This window comes from Oreochromis niloticus, linkage group LG13, assembly GCF_001858045.2.
Source record: "Oreochromis niloticus isolate F11D_XX linkage group LG13, O_niloticus_UMD_NMBU, whole genome shotgun sequence".
NCBI lineage: Eukaryota > Metazoa > Chordata > Actinopteri > Cichliformes > Cichlidae > Oreochromis > Oreochromis niloticus.
In genome coordinates this window covers 8,936,121-8,955,145 of record NC_031978.2, presented here as the reverse complement: position 1 = coordinate 8,955,145, position 19,025 = coordinate 8,936,121, and the positions used below count along the sequence as shown (strand labels likewise).

Sequence of the window (19,025 nt, the reverse complement as noted above, 5' to 3'; positions counted from 1 at the left end):
ACTGATCTACTCTTCCAATTTTCCGTTTTATTCTAAGGAAATGTTTAAGGCAATATACCTTGATGAATACATGTTTAGTGTCCTGATATCTGCTTGTAATATCCCACTCATGGGACATGTTGCTTCCTGAACACCACCACAATTTATGAGTGAATAGACGTAGTAAATAGTATCAATACTATGGAAAGGTTTTGTGGAGATGCGAAGTGAATGACAGTGGGATTTTATTTCTTTCTTTTTACTTTTCCCCTTTCTTCTCTTTAAACTCCCACTCATGAACTTATTACCCTTTCTGTACATTTTATCTCTTCCAAAATGTACAAAGTTCCCATGTTTTGAACTGTCTATGGAGGACAGAGGATATGACATTATAGTTGGTTCTTTTAATTTTCCTTGTAAACATAAACTGCTGTTAAAGTAAAGAACTAAAAAGAAAGTATAATGCGGCAGCAGTATGTAATTATATTCCTCAACATATTTATCTTTTTATAAAAACCAAGGACTACATCCATTCGTTCTTAGTCTTGACAAATGTTAAACTGTAATAAAGAAGAGGACTTTTCATCATTTTTCTCCCTTATACTGTATCTCTTTACCTATTTCTGAATCATTCAGTGAGACTGCACTCGTTTTTGTAGCCTGCTTTTATTAGCTAATGGAACTTAATATTTCATTAGCTATTAATGGAAATCCAGCTTGTAATTAGTACTGTGTCAAAGATATATGGGCATTTATTTTCATTAGCCATCAGAACAAGTCCTTTCATCTTCATTACAACCTCTTTGCATCGTTTTTCATTCTCTTATTATGCCTTTGTGTTTGTTATTCACTTGCTTGCTATGCAGTGTGATGGTGATCCACAGTTTTGGGGCAGACAAACAAGCATGGCCACCTTCTACAGATCTTGACTGGCAGTCCTAGAATAACACACTGGATTTATTTTAATCTCTGAAAGCACAGTTTCTAAAGGGCTCCTCCTTTTCAGCTTGTTTGATTCAGGGAAGGCAGTTGGTGGCTTCTCAGATTATTAGTGTTTCATAAGGACTGATGAAACCTATTGCCTTTTCCATTCTCAGAGATGAGCTAGGCGTTAAGCAAATTGTGTTCTGATCCTCCAGCACATAAGCTGTCCATCTAAATGACAGTCGTTAACGACAGACCAAGATCATTGACCTTTGGACACTCTGCTTACTGTAATATTATTCCAAATGTCATGCCCCCTTGTAACACAGTAGTTATGCCTGTAGATGGTGTTTTGACAAGAAAAATTACTAGACTGAATATTGGAAGTTTGAAGGCTTTTATATATGTATTTAAACTGATGCATGATAACTGTTCTAATCTTTGTCACAAATATTCCATCAATATAGTAGGTCTGTACAAGGTAAGCTTGTGCTATAACTTGCCCAGACAGTCTTCCATATTTTCAAAATGTCCTTTTTTACTTTCAAACTGTCGTGTGATTGTCAGGAGTTTATTGCCGCTCATATCTGGAGGAACAACGATGACAGTTTCCAGCCAAAGGCCTCAAGGGCGTGCATCATTGTAAGGCAGCCATTGCTCTTTACCATGGCAATTCATGGGGCCGCTATTTCCAGTTGTATTATCTTAATTGTCCTGGCAAGTATGTTCAGTGGTTATATTATCAATTTATGGCCCCTCTTGCCACCCCATTAATCCAGCCGTTAAAACACTGTAACCAGTGGTTCAAACTCTGTGAGAGGAACATAAACCTGTCCCAGGATTGCCTGTGGCGCTGGAGGCAAGATAGTGATCTGACGGGAGGGAGGGGTACGATTTTTCTTAAACATTTTTCTGTAGGTATCTTGTCATAGCTGGAGAAATTGGTCGGCATTAAATGATTGTATGTTGAAGTAGAGGCAATATAGGGAAGAATAATTTCTACATTTCAGTGTTGTCATTGCACTGGATAAGTTATCATTATTCATCATTCCTAATTAAGCAATGAGAATATGTCTCTATGAGTTGTGAGACAAGGTTATGTAAGCACATTTTCTCTCTGAGAAAGTGATTTGCTCTAAAGCAAGTATGTCACAAACAGATTATTTGTCTTACTTTTGAGTGGCTCAAACAACAAAGCATTTTACCAGACAAAACAAATTATCTCTTGAATCATAACTCTGTATTTTCGGGACAGTAGTTTATTTACTTGCTTTATCAAACATTTAACTGTATATAAAGGAAGTTATTCCCATAAAACACCAGCAGTCATCCGTTGAAAGAAATAAAGTGTACTGTCTCTTTAGATAGCCACCTGTCTTGTCATGGTGAAAGTAATAGCTAAAGGCATGGTGCATATGAGGCAACAATGAGAAGCTCCTAAAAAGACTAGTAAATGGACCATGAGTTAAGATTTTACTCTTGTGATGGTAGAAGTAGATTAAGTTAGATTACATTGACTGGATTTATATTATTTTATTTATTTTATATTCTTTACATATAGTACGTCAATTTTTTTTTTCCATTTTCATACTGATCATATATGCTGGCAATTTTGGGGCTCTTACTGAGAAATTTGACATTCAGCATCTAGGCATTGAACCATCGATCATTGATTCGTGGACAACCCACTCTACCTTCTGACCCCAAGAGTCTTGTGTATATTGAGATCATTGCTGATAGAAGTCATGGTTGCTGATGGTTAGAACTGTGAAAGAGACATACACTCTGCCTCTAGGTAATGTCATATGCCACGGGTTAAAGGTCCAATGCCTGATCCAATTATAGGCTTGTCATATACTGCACATGATCCAGACAGTTGTTCTCGCTCATACACTGCAAGTGAACTACAAGAAAAAAACGATGCTTTAAAAAACAGCAAGATAAGCGATTGCAGCACTCATTTTAGACAGGGATATTAATGTTCACATGCATTTATCTATTAGCATACGGGGCACTGTTGTGTTTAAGGTTATTTTTATGCTCTATTTTGTTATTTTTGTTGTCAGTGCGCCCCAGGGTGGCTGTGGCTACAACGTAGCTTGCCATCACCAGTGTGTGAATGTGTGTGAATGGGTGAATGACTGGATATGTAAAGCGCTTTGGGGTCCTTAGGGACTAGAAAGCGCTATATAAATACAGGCCATTTACCATTCAAATTTTAAAAAAACTGTCTACCATGTGGTTTAAGAAATTGTTTTAATAAACTTAGGAGATACAAAGTTTTAGTGAAATGCACAAATTCTGAACATGTAGCCTTTATGGGAGCTGTTTGTGTGGGGGTGTGTGTGTCTGCATGTACTATCTATTTTGCTTCCATCTCGCTCCAACCTCTTCGCGTCTCCAGGCTGAAAACTGCACCAGCAGTAATTGCCTGACCTTTACGGCAGTGAGATAGTCTCATTAAGCCTGATGGATAATGATGGCGCCTCTCCATGCTACGTGAACTTCTGTGATAATGAAACAACAGAACAGCCCTGCTGCTCCACCCAAGGGGTCACGGGAGAAGGCTGATAACCCAGAGAGAGCAGCCCGTTGCTGGCTAACGACAAGACCCAGAACTCCCTGTGGTGTCACCCTTCTCCTGTGCGCCCACATGGGAGATGGTGGTGTCATGGTAATGTGCTGTTACTGTCTCTATTTTCACATTCCTTCCCTTTGATTTGAGACCTTGATATTCCTTGGTTGGTAAATCTTCCCAATGAGGAAGATAAGTCAGGGGGCAGTTAGGAACTAGGAGTTTATATGCAAATTAAAGAAGAAAACTGACATCACTTTGAACTGTAACATTTACCTGTGTCTAAGTATAGATGCAGTTTTACCAAATGGTGAGGTCAGCTTGTTGCCCTGGCTAGTCAAAATAATCCAGATTAAAAATATAAACTTGTGAAAGTAAAGTTTTAAAAGGCCATCAAGGTATTTAGATGGATTGAATAATTACATATAGGATTTAATTCATTGACAGGAAACAAAATATCACAGACATAGAACATATGCTCAGATATTTGTCTGTCATCTGCACAAAAAGGGCTCAAACTTGCTTCTAAATCAAAAAGGCTCTGCGGTGTATATGTATGCTACACTTTAAGTCGCTATGTGATCAAAAAATAAGTCAGTCAGATGTCAAACACGGTGTTACGGTGTATACAGTGGGACTCCTGAGAAGAGGTTTAGTAAACAAGTGTAACTGAAAACGTGGTGTAAAAAGCTTTCACTGTGATAAATGATTATCTGTATTTAAAGTGTGTGAAGCTTGTTTTTCAGTATTGTGCCTGTTGCACTCCACCATCTGTACAAATCGGGGTTAAACTCTTGTTTTAGAATCATAATAATTTAGATGATAATTGTTTGTTCAAAAAATTATATGTAGTTTATTTTAAGCAAGACTAATTTGAGTGATTTAAAACAAAGTAGCAGAGTTTTTGACCTTTAGTAATAAAATGGAAAAGAAACAGAAAACATGGTTTGAAGTGGTTACTGCTGACACTAAATAACTATATCCTAAATGCAACATTTCTCAAAAGCCATAAAGTATGTTTATGGTTTTTTTTTTTTTTTTTTGACAAATGTCAGCAGATGTCTCAGTGGAGACTTTAGTGTATAGTTCACTTAGGGGAAGGTTGATAGACTTTTTCTTTTTTTAAGGAGTTTTCGTTTTGCATTTGTGTCTGAAATGCATTATTGAAATATCAGAGCAAAACAATAATTGGCTTAATACTGCACATCAATCCTAACATATTTTTATATAAACCCAGCCCGGGGTGGCTGATTTTCATCAAATTAAAAACCGAGTCACAAATAGATCTGAAATAATACAATAACAGTTGTTTAGTATTCCAGTTTCATTCATTACTCTAGGCATTATATTTTTCATAAATTCATTCCTAAACTAATATCTCATTTATGAGAAACTCTAAAATGAAAGCTAGGATGTTACAGTTTTAGTTTGATAATGGTGTATAAAAACTCCATATCTCAACTGCCGCTCATTTTTATACTCTTGATTACATTCACTATATTCTGTCCACCAATACACCAATAGGCACCTCTATTAATTTAATCTGAAGCTGCATTAATACATAACTTATCTTAAGCATGACCTTAGCCAACTCATTAACTTGTTTTCTACTGCAAGGTCCAGCATTAGCACTTTTGTTATGGAAGCAGACACACAAACACTTGTTAAATATACAGAAGCATAAATATTTCGTAAACTACTGTGCCCTGTTATTGAGAAATAAGATTTCGTCATCGAACAGGAGACCCTGGAAATGTAAAATAAAATGGCAAAAAGGTGAAATTAAGAGAGAAACATGACTCTGCCATTCTGTTTGTACATAAATGGAGTCTAGTAAAAAGAATAGGCTTTTTTTGGACCACACTGAGTGTTTTCAACAATTAATTTTCCCAGGAAACTCTAAGTTGCAATGTTGTATCATATGGTAGAACAGGTCTTGAGAGATTTGGGTGAATGGGCTGGGGGTCGACCAGAGGGCAGAAGTCCCAGTCATGCAGCCAAAACCAGCAGGGGGTGCTGACACCCTGATAACCATGTGCTAACTCCTCTCTTTCTCTTCTCCTCTGAATGTGGTGGTTGTGCACAGTTTTTATCCAGAATGTGTGGATTTTGAAGCTTGGTGAACTTGGTGAGCATAAACTGGCTGCACTGTGTTTAGAAAGGACATGGGGCTCATTAATAAGTAGTGGGGGGAAAATAACTCAAAACATCAAGATGGGGAAAATATTAAAACAACACTTTACTTTTTTACCTCTAATGATTTGGTTTCTACGTGTCATAACTCAAATGGAAATATATTAGGAGGTGCTGAATTTGATCTGGCAGATTCTCATTTTATTAGCTCACTGTGATTTTGATTCTTATTGATTTTCTTTTTCATTTTGTCTTACTGTGCAGCAGAAAAGATGCATTTATCTGTATCTGCTAAATGTTATGTGATACACACATCTCTCAATAGTTGATTTATGAGATTAAAATAGAAATCAAGATATTCTGTACAAAATAATTATGTTAATAGGTTGAACAACCACATCGCATATCCACTTTTGAAATGTTTAATTATAAAATGATAATTATGAATCTGAAATGCCCTAATTATTAAAACAGTGTTGCCGTTCAACCAATAATCTTTTTAATTAATGTTGGAATTATTATACAGTTGAGGGTTCGGATAAGAAAACATGTCTGCAGTCTGAAGTATTTGAATCGGAGAGTTTTTATAAATTTTAATAATGTATATTTTAATGATATATATAATTCAGCTCGTCAAATTTATTACAGAAATAACTTGTACTGCTACATTTTTCCATCAAATTAAAATGACAGAAATACTGATAAGTTTGAATCTTTCTTGTCGTTTTGCCCTAAACTTTCTGCATTAAATATGTTGATTGAGTTGCACAATAATGAATATTAAAACTCTTGGAAGTTTGCGATGACAAATAATAAAGCTAATTCATGTTGTGTCATTATTCAAAATCAGACTTCCAAGATAGTATAAATAAACATGTGAAAATTACATTTTCAATCTCACTTTGTAATATTGAGCTTTGTGTAAACTCTTTTGAATTTGTAAAAAATAAATAAATGGTGCAATGTGGCAATATTCCATATGTAAGTAAACCTCTGAGTCCGGGCTCATTTAAACTGTAGATGATTTGTATTTATTATGCTAAATTCAATATTCTTAGTCAAATGTTAAGCTGTATGTATGTATGTATGTGAATGACACTACTGATTGGAAACTCAACTGAGGCCTGTGAACCATGGCAGCTTCTGCATTAAGAGCTGTATTGAAACACAAGTTGTTCATATTTAGCATTAAAAAACCACATGTGCAATAAAATTAAGCTTACTAGCATCAACATTAATAATCATCTATAGCAGATGAATAAAAAGAGAGTTATCTTATATTTATTGTACCAATACTGCTTGCAAGTGATGCACTTGATTTCATTTTTGAGTTTTGTTCTCTACGTTTTGTGATCGAATATATAAAACTATAAATCAAATTGGCTGTGATAAACACCTCTGTTGTTGAAAGCACTTTCTCTACAATATTATCTAAAAATACATTGCAGAGTTTTTGTGTATACTACTATATTATGTTTTACTTTATTTAATCTGAAAATTAACAAATATTTTCAGTGAGATCCTCTCATGCCGTTCATCCTGTTCTGTTCAAAAATATACTTTTAAAAAAAATCTTTCATGTACTTTCTAATTTTGTGGATCATATTAAATTTTCAGACAGAGATTTTCACAGCGGTGCTTTAACGCTGCATCATAGCATGAGCTCATGTAGTGCTGCTGTGAGGCACTGAGCTGTACAGTGAGTGCTGTGTGTTATGTGCCAGCTGTGGGAGTGGGTGGGCAGGCGGTGCTCGAGCCAAGCCAGGCAGGCTGGAGTGGATCAGCTTTGTGATACTGCAACCCCCCGGGCCTCACGCCCAAGGGAGGGGTCACAAGTTCAACTCCCCCGTCTGCTAGGAACACAGGAACCCTAGCCTCCCATTCATGTGTGTATGTGTTGTGAGTGTGTGTGTGACTAGGTAGCAATAAAGCCAAAATTACTCTGACATATGCAATACCTGTGTACGGTATATTTGAATTCCACAACATTTTTTAACACATGATAAAAGGCAAAGACCTGTGATATACACTACTTTAATTATTTATTAAATACATTTCTGGCCTCCAGTCTCCAAGTCACTCGTCTTGTTTGTGTTTCACATCATCTCCAATCTATTTCAACATGACCAGGGTGTGTACATCATCGCTCTGGTGAAATGCCTGTGTTACAAATGCCCCCTAGTTTCCCTCAGAGGACAGCATGTAAAACATTTCAGGACCTCTGTATATGTGTTCAGTCTCTCCTGAGGTGAAAGGAGTGGTGGAAATACTGTGAGACAGACTCTTTTCAAACTGTTGGATTTGACTCCCCGATGTGCGCTTATGGGTTCAAGGTTGTCATCTGTCACCATCTACGAAATGCCGCCATTTTGACTTACACATGAGGTGCTAAAAGGAGATTTAGAGTGGGTAATCCCTCTTTTGGAAGCATCCATTTGGGTAATTGTGATATTGTAACTTGAGAGAAACTCAAAGGGGAGTTGCATTACATGAGATACAGTGACATTGGACCAATGAAAGAGGTTATAAGTTAATCCATGTTGATCAACTGATAATGATTGTCTGCATCTTAGAATAATGGCAAGCGTGTGAAATTCACTGCTGGACAGGGTAGCTCAATGTGTCTCTTATGAGAAATTAGTTGGTTTTGTTTTTTATCAATGGTCTGGTTCATTTGTTCATCTGTTAGTTGAAGCAAGCTAATATTTGTGGTTTCTGGCCTCATGGTCTGCCTGAGAACCGTTGATAAAGTGCTCAGGTTCTCAACCCACAGCCTTTAAGTGAATGTATTTATAAGAAAATCATCATTACAAGCCGCTGTCACATGTGATTGGTAACTTGGTGTGATAAAAATCTTGTCAATTTAATCATAGTCTAAAAACTTTACTGTTTGACCCACATTGGCCTTAGTATAGACATCTAGCATTAGTCATAGGTTGTTTTTTTGTTTTTTTTTTACCCTTGTGTCAGAATATGGATCTGACAGCTTCAACTATCCATTGCACACAACTCCTCCTTTCAAAGGAAGCAACATGCTTACCAGAGGCACCTCTGCAGTGATAGATATCCACAATACTTCACCAACCAGACCTTTGCAAATAGAATACCCTGCTGTGCTAAAGAAAACAATGTGTTTCTGAGGAGTAAAATACTATCCATCACCAAGTCCGTTAGGACTGCGAAAAGGGAGTGAAGGAGGAAAGACAGGAGGCTGAAGAGTGCTGTGGAGGGGTAAAGGGCTACCTGGTTTTCACATCAGAGGAGTTTAGGGGAAGGGGGATTGCGAGGCCTCAAAGGCTCACAAGCCATGAGTCCGGCATTGAAAGGACCTCACCATTCACACAGCTTCTCCTGTTGGTGAAACTCTAGCCTGGTTCAGGCACTGCCACAACAGAGCCAGCTTTAATCAATCATCAGCTGTGGCAGAGGTGACAGGAGGCATTCTAGGAGATTAATTGTAGTCTTTAATTCAAAGCCTGATGTAACCAAGGAATGGCTCTAGCAAGTGTGATTAGTATGTGCCACATGGGGGGTAGTAGTTTAAGGGTTAGAGAGCAGATAAGCTAATGGCCTGGAAACTTCTGATAAAATACAATTGCTTATTCAAGGGCTACATCAGTGAGTGATTTTTAAACCACGGCGTGTTTGGAATTAACATCTAGGTGATATCGCTTTAACATTTCACCCTTCTTTATTCATTTGCAATTTATTAGATAAAAAGTTAATATATTAACTTGTCTCTGGATATGTATTCACATTGCAAATGATTTTCCATTTTGGTGAACAGTGTGTCCAGGCTAAAGGCCAGGATTTGGGCAGAAGCATCTATCTCTAATTCAGCTTAAATTCAGTATTGCCACACTTTGGTAATCAAAGGGCTAAAGACATAGTAGAATAACTGCCAACTGATTTGAATATCATGTTAGCAACTATTTTATCATAGCAGGTATGAGGCTGGGCTATTTGTACACTTGGACAAAACTATTGACTGACTTTTTTTTTCTTTTTATTAAACTTTCTTTAGCCTACTGTGCAGTCTTCTTCATTCGTTATTACCCACATCTAAAGACCTCTGTATGGATGACAGTACCTAGTCTTGTCTTCGTACGTTTGCCCTTAACGACCTCCCGTCTCATTTCCTGACGGACCGAACCACCCCCAAACCAAAAACATTACACTGAGGTGTTTTTTTTACACCGACCTGTGGGGACGGGCAAAGACACCTCAGTCATTATCCATGATAACTAATCTATTAATGTTGAATGATAGCCTCATTAAAAGGTTCAAATATAAGTCTAAGCTTATGTGTTAATGACATGTTAATGCTTCTGTCAATTATAAGCTGGGGTAATGACACCTGCAATGAGAAGATATCAGTGGTTGAAGTCAAACTTGTAATTCTATCCCTCGAGAGGTTAAGTGGAGCGTTGATCCCTCTGTGGCAAATGGAAGATGAATGTTTCACTATGGTTAAGAGTATTACACTCATCTAATAGTTGGGCAAAGTTAGAAGAAAATGAGAGTGAAGTTTCATGTAGTTGTTGGAAGAGTTTCAAGAAAGAGAGCAGATTGGAGGTTTATGGAAATTAGGAATATGTCCTGATTTCATTGTTAAAAGATACAAAAGAGGCACTACTGAATTTGTTAAATTAGTTTTATAATGGTTCCTGTGTCGAGGGGAGCTTTGACAAATCACGAACCAGAGATGCTGGTTTAAAAGTTGTGGGCATTTAGCCTTTAAAAAAGGGTGAAAGACTTTCTTGAGTTGCATTAAGGGAGGTGTGGTCTTAGGGTGCAGTTCTTTTAGAGACTGCATACATTTTCTACTTTTTATAGTTGCATATGCATGCCCTGTGTAAAACAGCTACCTAATTGACTCAGTTACAGTAGAATAAAAATAGGATGGCGATCTCCTTGTCAGTAGGCAAAAGTGCTGGTTGCTCGGTGATTGCATTGTGATGAGCGTCTAACACCCTGAACCTCTGGGCGACCACTTTCAGTTGCAAACCTGTCTCCAAACAATTGAGGGCCAACTTGGACTGATCTCAGTTTTTTTCAGTCAGTTTGGTGAAAGTTTGACATCTAATTTATAAAGGCAGACAGACGGCCAACCTGTTTCAGTCAATCTGAGTCAGTCCAGTCTCATGAATGCAACTTTCCTGTAACAAGTCCCTTTGATTCGATTTATCTTGTTGGCAACTGGTGTATTTTTGTTAAATTCAACCAAATTCTGTTATATTATATTGAATTTCTGTATTTATTGTTGGTAACAAATTTGCAATTTTCACCAATATATCACAGTTAATCGCCATACTATCATAAAGAGATTGATGCAGTTGCCAGCTGGACCAGTTTCAGCCTCCAAGTGATTCAGAGAGATTTCATCTTATTGTAGTTTTATCACCATCCTGATGCACCAGCTACGTTGAAGATGCCAGCTGACTGTGAGTGGTCGAAGTCCTGATCCCGATCTTTGAGACAACCATTTTAAATGCATCAAATTCCCTGCACATGTTTGCAATAATTTTAGTCACACTGCAGTCTTTAACCACTGTTTTCTTAGTTTGACAAACCAGAAAACCTTACACTTTTTCTGTGTTTGTGCAGGTACAAAGCCAGTTCTGCCTAGGTGCCTTTTGAGAGCCACTTAACATTTTGGCAGGTTAAAGAACTGAATGTTATGTAATGGAAGTTTAGTTATAGCAAGGAAATTATTCCAAACAGAATCTGGAATATGCATCTTTGAAATCATATTTTGGAGACCACATATTTGGTGTCCAATTTTGTACCTAGTATTTTTCCGGGACAGTGCTGTGGCTAGCTTTTTGGCAACAACATCAATCTTCTCTCAGTGGGAATTTATTGGACTCATTCTAGATTAAGCAACAGCAAGGCATCAGTAGAACAAAAAAGATACACGATTCAGCTACAGGTAAACTAGACATCCTAAGGGCAAAGCAAGCAAGTAAAGAAAAACTTTAGTCCATTGAAGTTTAACTTTCTGAGTGATATGCAAATTTTAATCACAAGATAATTGGATTTGGATTCAGATTTATGTAGGATGTTTAATCCTATCTGTAAAGGTATGACACCATCCTGGGCCTCCCTGATGCAGGCCTGTCTCCATGTCATATGGCGTTCATATCATCAGCCTGTGCCAGCTGTGCGATCAGTGGGATTGATCTGCTGGCAGCAGGACCATATTCATCAGTCTTCTCTCTTTCCTTCACTCTTTCTCTCTGACAGTCTTGCTCTTCTCTTATCCCTGTATCATTTAAGCCCTTCCTCTCTGCCTCTATCCCTCTATCTTTCTCTCTACGTCTCTCATTGCTTTCTTTCTGGCCTGCAGACCATTTCAATGTGAAATCATGGTTAATGCTCCATGACAATCTGACACAACGCACAGTCCAGGCCCTACTCCATCTGGTTTCAATTTAATTTGGTCAGAGAAGTGGGGGTGTGTGGTGGTAGCGAAGGGATGGAGGGGTGAGATGAAGGGATGGAGTGCTGGGTACTGGTTGGAAGGGGGGGAGATGAAAGCTTGGCGTGTTATTCTCCGCCGAATCGTCTCACCATCCTTCATTCTTCCCAAATTGCCCTCTCCCCTCCTCACATATAGTATTAACTCCCTCCCAAAAAGTTTAAAATGATAGCTGTTCGATCAAAGGTCTCCAAAAATATGTTAAAGATCTGTAAGGGGAAAGGGCCATGAGTTGGCTCATTAAAACCATTAGAAGAAGAGTGTATGTGTGTGTGTGTGAGATGGGGGTGTAGGGGTGGGTGGTGATGGATCAAACAGTGTTGAGTGGACACAGAAGGGGTTTAGCCTTGGTGCAAAGAGTTAATGGGGACATCTTCTTGCAGTTTGGAAGATGGAAGAAATGAGACCATTACTAAACAGCGGACCTGTTAAGAGCAATTTTCCTAATTATAGGGAAGGATCCATGTGTCAGTTGTGACGGCAGACATGTCAGCCCATCAGGTTGTGGAGACGGAAAGTGTTAACTCTTTAATGTGACTAACTAACAGCCTTTGCTTAGGCCAAGGCTTAATGACTTAATGGAAGTAATGATCTAAGGAAAGCCATATGTGTTAATGCTGAGGGGGCCACAGTGGTGGCAGAGTTCAGTAGAACAGTGGATGATGGGTTCATTGTCTTTACAGAGCATGGCTGTGAAATCTAAATATTTTACCTTACTGTAATTTGCTTAAACAGCTTATAGATCCCATGAAATTCTTCAACATAATTCCCGTTCAAACAGGTTGTTGGACTGCAACATTAACAGTGAAGGATAATAAAGTTTATACCAGTGTCTCAGTTGCACTATAAGGCAGGTTGATTTCACAGGCAGAAAAGAAGAATTGGACAAAAATTGTAATAATTTACATTTTTACCTACACAGGTAATGTTGCATAAGGTCAAGAAATGGTTTTCCATTAAGTTCATATCTTGTAAGATCTTCGGAACCTAAGACTTACTGCTGTTTTGTTTAAATCGGACATAATTATCTTAATGAGGGGCATTAATATTTCATCTTACCTGTTCAGGGGTGTCTGCAAAAAGTCTAAATCATTTTGGCGAGTCACTGTTAAAACACATGAGCTTAATATCAGAAACACCGTACCTACATTTTCTTTCTAACTTACTGCATCTTTAATTAGACTGCTAACCCATATTAAATGAAACCTTTCAGTTAAAAACAGTGACAATACCATACAACATTATACAACTTACCACAGAGTGGTACATGTGATGATGTTGCATGTAGGCAAACTTCACACTACACTTGATTTCTTTTTTTCAAGATTGTTTTGACTTTCAAGTTAGTTTAAAAAAATTCTCTGTTTACATTTTCTTAACTATGATTGTGTAACTGAAAAAAGGCTGTTTCAGTATTTAAAAATCTGAAAGTGTTTTGGTCTGTATCATGTCATCCTTTTTGAGTGAACTTCAAACTCTTTTTTTCTTTTCATTTTCTAATTTGAGTATTGCATGTGCTGAAATATGCCCTGTCCTTCAGTTCTTCATGTATACAATCCATGAAAGGAAGCTGTTCCTCATTGGATATGTTGGCCAAGACACAAACTCCCTAAACCTGCTACAGAGCAATGGCTGCTTCTGAAAGGCGAGGGCCTGCTCAGCATGCAGCTGTGGCAACAGCACCTTGTTTCCTTATAGAGGTCAAGAATGCATACATGTCTCTCCTCATCCCAGTGGAAAGAGATGGAATAGACCTCAGAGATCGAGGGTAACAGAGAAAGAAAGGGCAGGATTCCCACCTCATCCATCACTCTTCATGCAGGGTCTGCCTCTTCACCTCAGCCCAGATTTACACACCACCTCTCATATATTGCTTTCTTTATGGACTGCTTTTCACAATAGTGAAGGGATCAGAGAACGCGCCAGAAGAAATTAGTTCACGTCATCTCTCGTTTATGATGTGTTTAACTAGTAAGAGCTACTGAGAGGAGTCTGATTTGTGCAGCTCTATATTTCTGCCCTGCCCATTTCTTCCATTTCAAGTCAAATACACTCTGCCATTTTAATCTTAGGTTATCAGGTCAATAAAACATGGTGACCTCGGCTAATCATAAAGGAGTCAATGCAGGAGAGTAAGGATTGATTAAGTTTATAACTCGATTTGAGCTGCATAGAGTCTCGACGATAAAAATTGGAATGAACACAAATCTAAAGCAAGGACATAATCCAAAGAAAATCAAAATGTAAAGTAGACATTTTTAATAGCATCTGTTTTCATCATGAGAATGTGGTCTTTTGACTGGATGACTATTGATGTCTTTGATCCACAGCCTTGCATTTTCATGAGTTGTATGGTAGAAAGCACAAGTTGAAACTGGTGTTCAGCATCCTGTAAGGGCACATGACATTACCTCATCTTCTCCCCAGTTCTTATCAGATCCTTTCGGTATTGCTCTCCACTACAGTTAAATTAAACAAAGTTATCAGCTAGCTGATGTTCAGATAGAGTCCACCAAATTGAAGCCATACCTTGGCAGTGGATCCCCATTGTTAAAACTAGTGTTGTGTTCCCTTTAAATTCAGAATTTCCAAGTTATCAGTAGTAATTTTCAACTGGAAAGCCCCTACAGGTCAGACATCCAAGTCAGAAAGTTAGAGCACCACCACAAACCCTGACTTTTCAATCCAAGATGGCGGCAGTGCATGCAAAGAGTAGCAAAACTGTAACACTTGTAATCTGCGCAGCCACTGTTGTGTATTTGTGCAGTCTAAATAACCATACACAGAGAACAAGCAGCAGTGTTGTTTTTAAGCATATGAAAGCAAGGATTGCGCTGTATTGCTGGTGACACATGAATAGCGCTACCTTGCTAAGAAGCAAAACAAATCCTGTTTTTCTTGCTTTTCCGACTTTAGCACTGGAATGCGCTCAACTTGGAGGTGACATCACTCCCTGCTCCGACATCCAGCTTCTGAAGTAAGCTGCTTACAGTTACTTGTGAAAAAATACACTGGTTAACATTAGTGTTTCAACTTCACTAAAGTCAAAGTGAAAAGTACAAGCTCTGAAATGCCCTCAACATATAAAAATAAAGTAGCTCTTTGGAGGACATTTCTACTAACCATTTTTGTGCAAAGCTAACTGGACTTCATGTTATATTAATATGATATAATAATAAGGGTCCCGTTCTCTCTTTCTTACTTCTTTCTCCATCTCTGAGGATAAACTTGGTGCACTTTAACTTTCTTTTCTCTCACTAAGAACTGTATCTTCATCTTGCAGACACATTTTGTGTGTTTTCTCAAATTTGCTCCCTTATTGTTTTGCCTCTTTTTTAACTACAGAAGTCATCACCAATGATGAATACACCAGTGGGTTGGCTTTTATATGTTATCGTCATCTCCATTTAGGTTCAGTAGGGATTGATATTGGCAAGGCACACACAGTAAATATAAAATAATAAATGATTTCCCTCAATTGCGTTAAACAAGCCTGTTATGAAAATGTAAAAAGCAAAAGGTAGAGATATTTGAGGTAAAATGTAGGGACTAAAAGTGAAAAATTGTCAGAAAAATAAATACTCAAGTAAAAGACAGATGCATAAATATTCTACTTAAGTACAATAACAAAGTATTCGTACTTAATTTGAACCTTTTTACTTTTCATCTCTCTTTTTTAATCATTATGAAGTCCCAAAGAGCCCGGCAGCCACTTACTATATTCTGTGTTCAAAGATTCACTTTGTTTGATAAGCAACAGTACATTCAGATCACATTTACTCAATAAATCTACTATTTTAGTCTCTTTACAATTATCCACTTTACTTTCTTCCTCACTTCTTTTCTTTTCCAAAGCAAAAAACTAAAACTAAAATTTTTTTTTGTTGTTTTTAACAAATTATTTGGAAAAATGCAGGACACTGCAGCTAAATCCAGCTGACCTTATTATAGCACATTTGATGGGGCACCATGGTGGCCTTGTACCCATATACCCACACTGATGCTGCCCATCATCCAACCTGGCAGATGGCTGGTAGCTTGAACAGCTTTCTGGTGTTTAATTATGATCGTAATCAAGGGAAATAAAGATCAATTAAAGCACAAGTGAAACTAATGAAACGCAGCGCCATGAGCGGGCGGACAGTTGTCCAAAATGTTTCTCATAATAAATGCCAACTGAGTCCTAAGAAAGGATTAGTGTGAAGTGCTGCCTCAAACATAAAACACTGGTGATGATTGCCTTTGTAGAGGAATCCTGTTTGATGTAAATGCCATTGTGTTCATATTATAGTCATAATCTCAAACATTTGCCCGTAAGTAATGTCCATTTTAGTTCTCCAAAGCTGATATAATCCAACATTACTTTCATAAATGGCTTTAGAGCTCAAGCAGTTACTTGAGACAGAACTGTGTAGGATGAACAGTAATGATACTGGAGAGAAAAAAAATACTGTCTTGTCTTTAAAAAGTGCAAAAAAAAAATGCCGATGAGTTTTAAGATTCTCATTTGCCCTGACTTTGAAGGAAGTTAGCACATATTTTGCAATTTCAGTTCATTTACTTTTCAAAGATAGAAATAGCCAGAACAGCATGGGGCTTCTGGCAACGGTTCAACTGCTTTTCACCAAGCTGTGCGTCATACTACGAGGCTGCACAGTCCATCTGAGCAAGATGGAGAGGGAGGAAAAGAAAGGACAGGAGTGGGGGATGAGACGAGAGGGAGAGGTAGAGGAAAGGGGGAGGCCTAAGTCGGCAGATGCCACCACTGTGGTCGTGGCATTGTGTGATATTAATAGTCCAGAGCCACATTGTGCCAACCTTATTGGAAATGTGAGGGATGCCTTGCTGTGCCACCATCACACGCTAGCATCAAAATGAAATGAGAGGGGTGTGAAAAATCTCCGAGAAACAGTGGAGATTTCAGGAAGAGTAAATGCTGCAAGGTTCTGCAATAATTTAAAGCAATTTTAAAAACCAATACGAAAAAAAAGTACTTGATGTATTATTTAAGCGTGTCTCCCCTGTCAAACTGACTTTCCTTTGTTGTCAGATGTTGTCTGGAATTTATATTTTGCAACTCCATTTTAAAAGAATAGTTATCTTAGGTCTGCCAAGAAAATGTTATGCTGAAAGTAGGTTGAAATAGTTGGCTGCAGGTTTAAACAGCCGACAGTACATTTTCTGATATATTGATATGCTCTTTTTTTTCAGGATAGTTGTGTTTTATACTACTGATTGTTGAATAAAGCCTCAGTGTTAGGAATATGACAGGAGCCAAAATATCATGTATATAAAGTATATTGCCAGGAGGCGAAAGACATGCCTATTCATAATTCTTCAGCTGGAGCAGAACGCCTTGCAATGATGAATGACTTAACAATATTATCCTAAACAAAAGCGGGGTAATTAGTGACATTTCCTTTAAAGCTCAGTGTAGCTCTACAGTTTTTCAAGAGCACAGTGCTGCAGTTCAGAACAGTAATGGCATAATTTATCTTTTCAGAGACGGCAGACATGTTGCAGCTGATTGAATCATGCTGGAGTGAAACCAAGTCTTCTGTGATACAAGATCAGAGGAGGTATGTATAATTGTTATAGCCATTAAGCTCTAAGGCTGTATAGGCTGAGCATACAAAATGCGCTCACATATGGCAGACACTGTAGGTTTTGTACCATGACCAAAGCCATATGCTGCCACCCCAGCTAACCTACCTCAAAGTACCTTTTGTCTCCTAGTCATAACAAAGAGCTAACAAAGGTTAGCTTAAACAACAACACGATAATAACAAGAGAAACTAATTATATGTAGTCATAAAATATGCCAAGAAACTAGTTTTCAGGTGATATTTTTGTCACTTAGCAAGCAGATTCATCAGGGCAAGTATTTGTTTTTGGATTTTAACTTTCCCAAGAGAATTTATGTGATTAATAGCATGCATGACTATTATGTTATGAGAAAACTTGTGTAGAAAAGTTACACTTTGGCCTGAAGATAAAGAGAGAGGCAAGTGTTTGAAATGTATTGGGTTTGTCCTCATGAGAGTATAAATGCGCACACTAAACTTTATGACTCTTTGGCTATTTAAATAGTTCTGTGTGTACGTGTGGAAATGTATGTCATTTGAGAACCTTGAAGCTTCATTTGCAATCATGCCAATAAATATTTAACCCTGCTGTCTAAGGATTCAGCAAATTGTGAAAAAGTATCAGCAACTGTGTTACCTTTTGAACATTCATTTAACCTCTTATATATTTCAAAAACTTAACCTGGTTCAGTTGGGAATAAAGAAGTCCAGTTCCAGCTTTTGGGTAAATAGAGACTCTTAGAAGTTAAGAAGACCTCAGCTGCATTTGCCAGCTGATGCCCTACTATGCATTTCATAGAGTAATAATTATTTAAGTTGCTTTAAGTTGCTTACAGCTCCTGCGAGCCACTTTGAAACTCACTTTTATCCATCTTTTCTGGTGTCTAACTTTATCAGTCGCTGAACTGATGTGTTGCTGCTGTTGTTCCCACTTTATTCATTCTGTGTATGCCTGTAGAAGAACAGGGAGTTCCCACGGAAATAACAGTTTTCTTTGGACTATATTAGTCACCACTAAAGTCATATTCATTAAAGATCAGTCACTAGATGCTAAGTGTCCCAAAAGAGCTTAATCCTGCAATTAAAAGTATTTGGTTTGTTTTCTTTCAGTGACGATAAAGTCCTTTAGTTTTGTACTGACAAAAAGCAGTCACAGTTATAAACTCAGTTTACATGAACGACAGTCCTCTGATGTCTCTCACAGGACCCCCTTACAGCTGTGCAGCATAACACATCAGGCCTACAACCATTATCCCTGAATACTATCCCTGAATAATTCAGCCATGCACTACTGCCCCTTGCACTCTGTTTGGAAAACGCAGTAATGAGAAAAGCTATATAATGCCTC

At 37.8% G+C, this 19,025-nt stretch overlaps 1 long non-coding RNA gene across 2 annotated transcripts in view; it reads left to right on the top strand.

Annotated features, from left to right (window-relative positions):
- LOC100710194 (uncharacterized) overlaps window positions 1–19,025 on the top strand; it is a 91,026-nt gene that overhangs the window by 18,068 nt on the left and 53,933 nt on the right. The window contains exons 4-5 of one of the 2 annotated variants that reach the window (XR_001223906.3): window positions 15,009–15,069; window positions 17,596–17,671. This is a non-coding gene — a long non-coding RNA (uncharacterized LOC100710194). The remainder of the gene's footprint in view (window positions 1–15,008; window positions 15,070–17,595; window positions 17,672–19,025) is intronic. The other variant, XR_002064332.2, reaches the window with a different exon arrangement.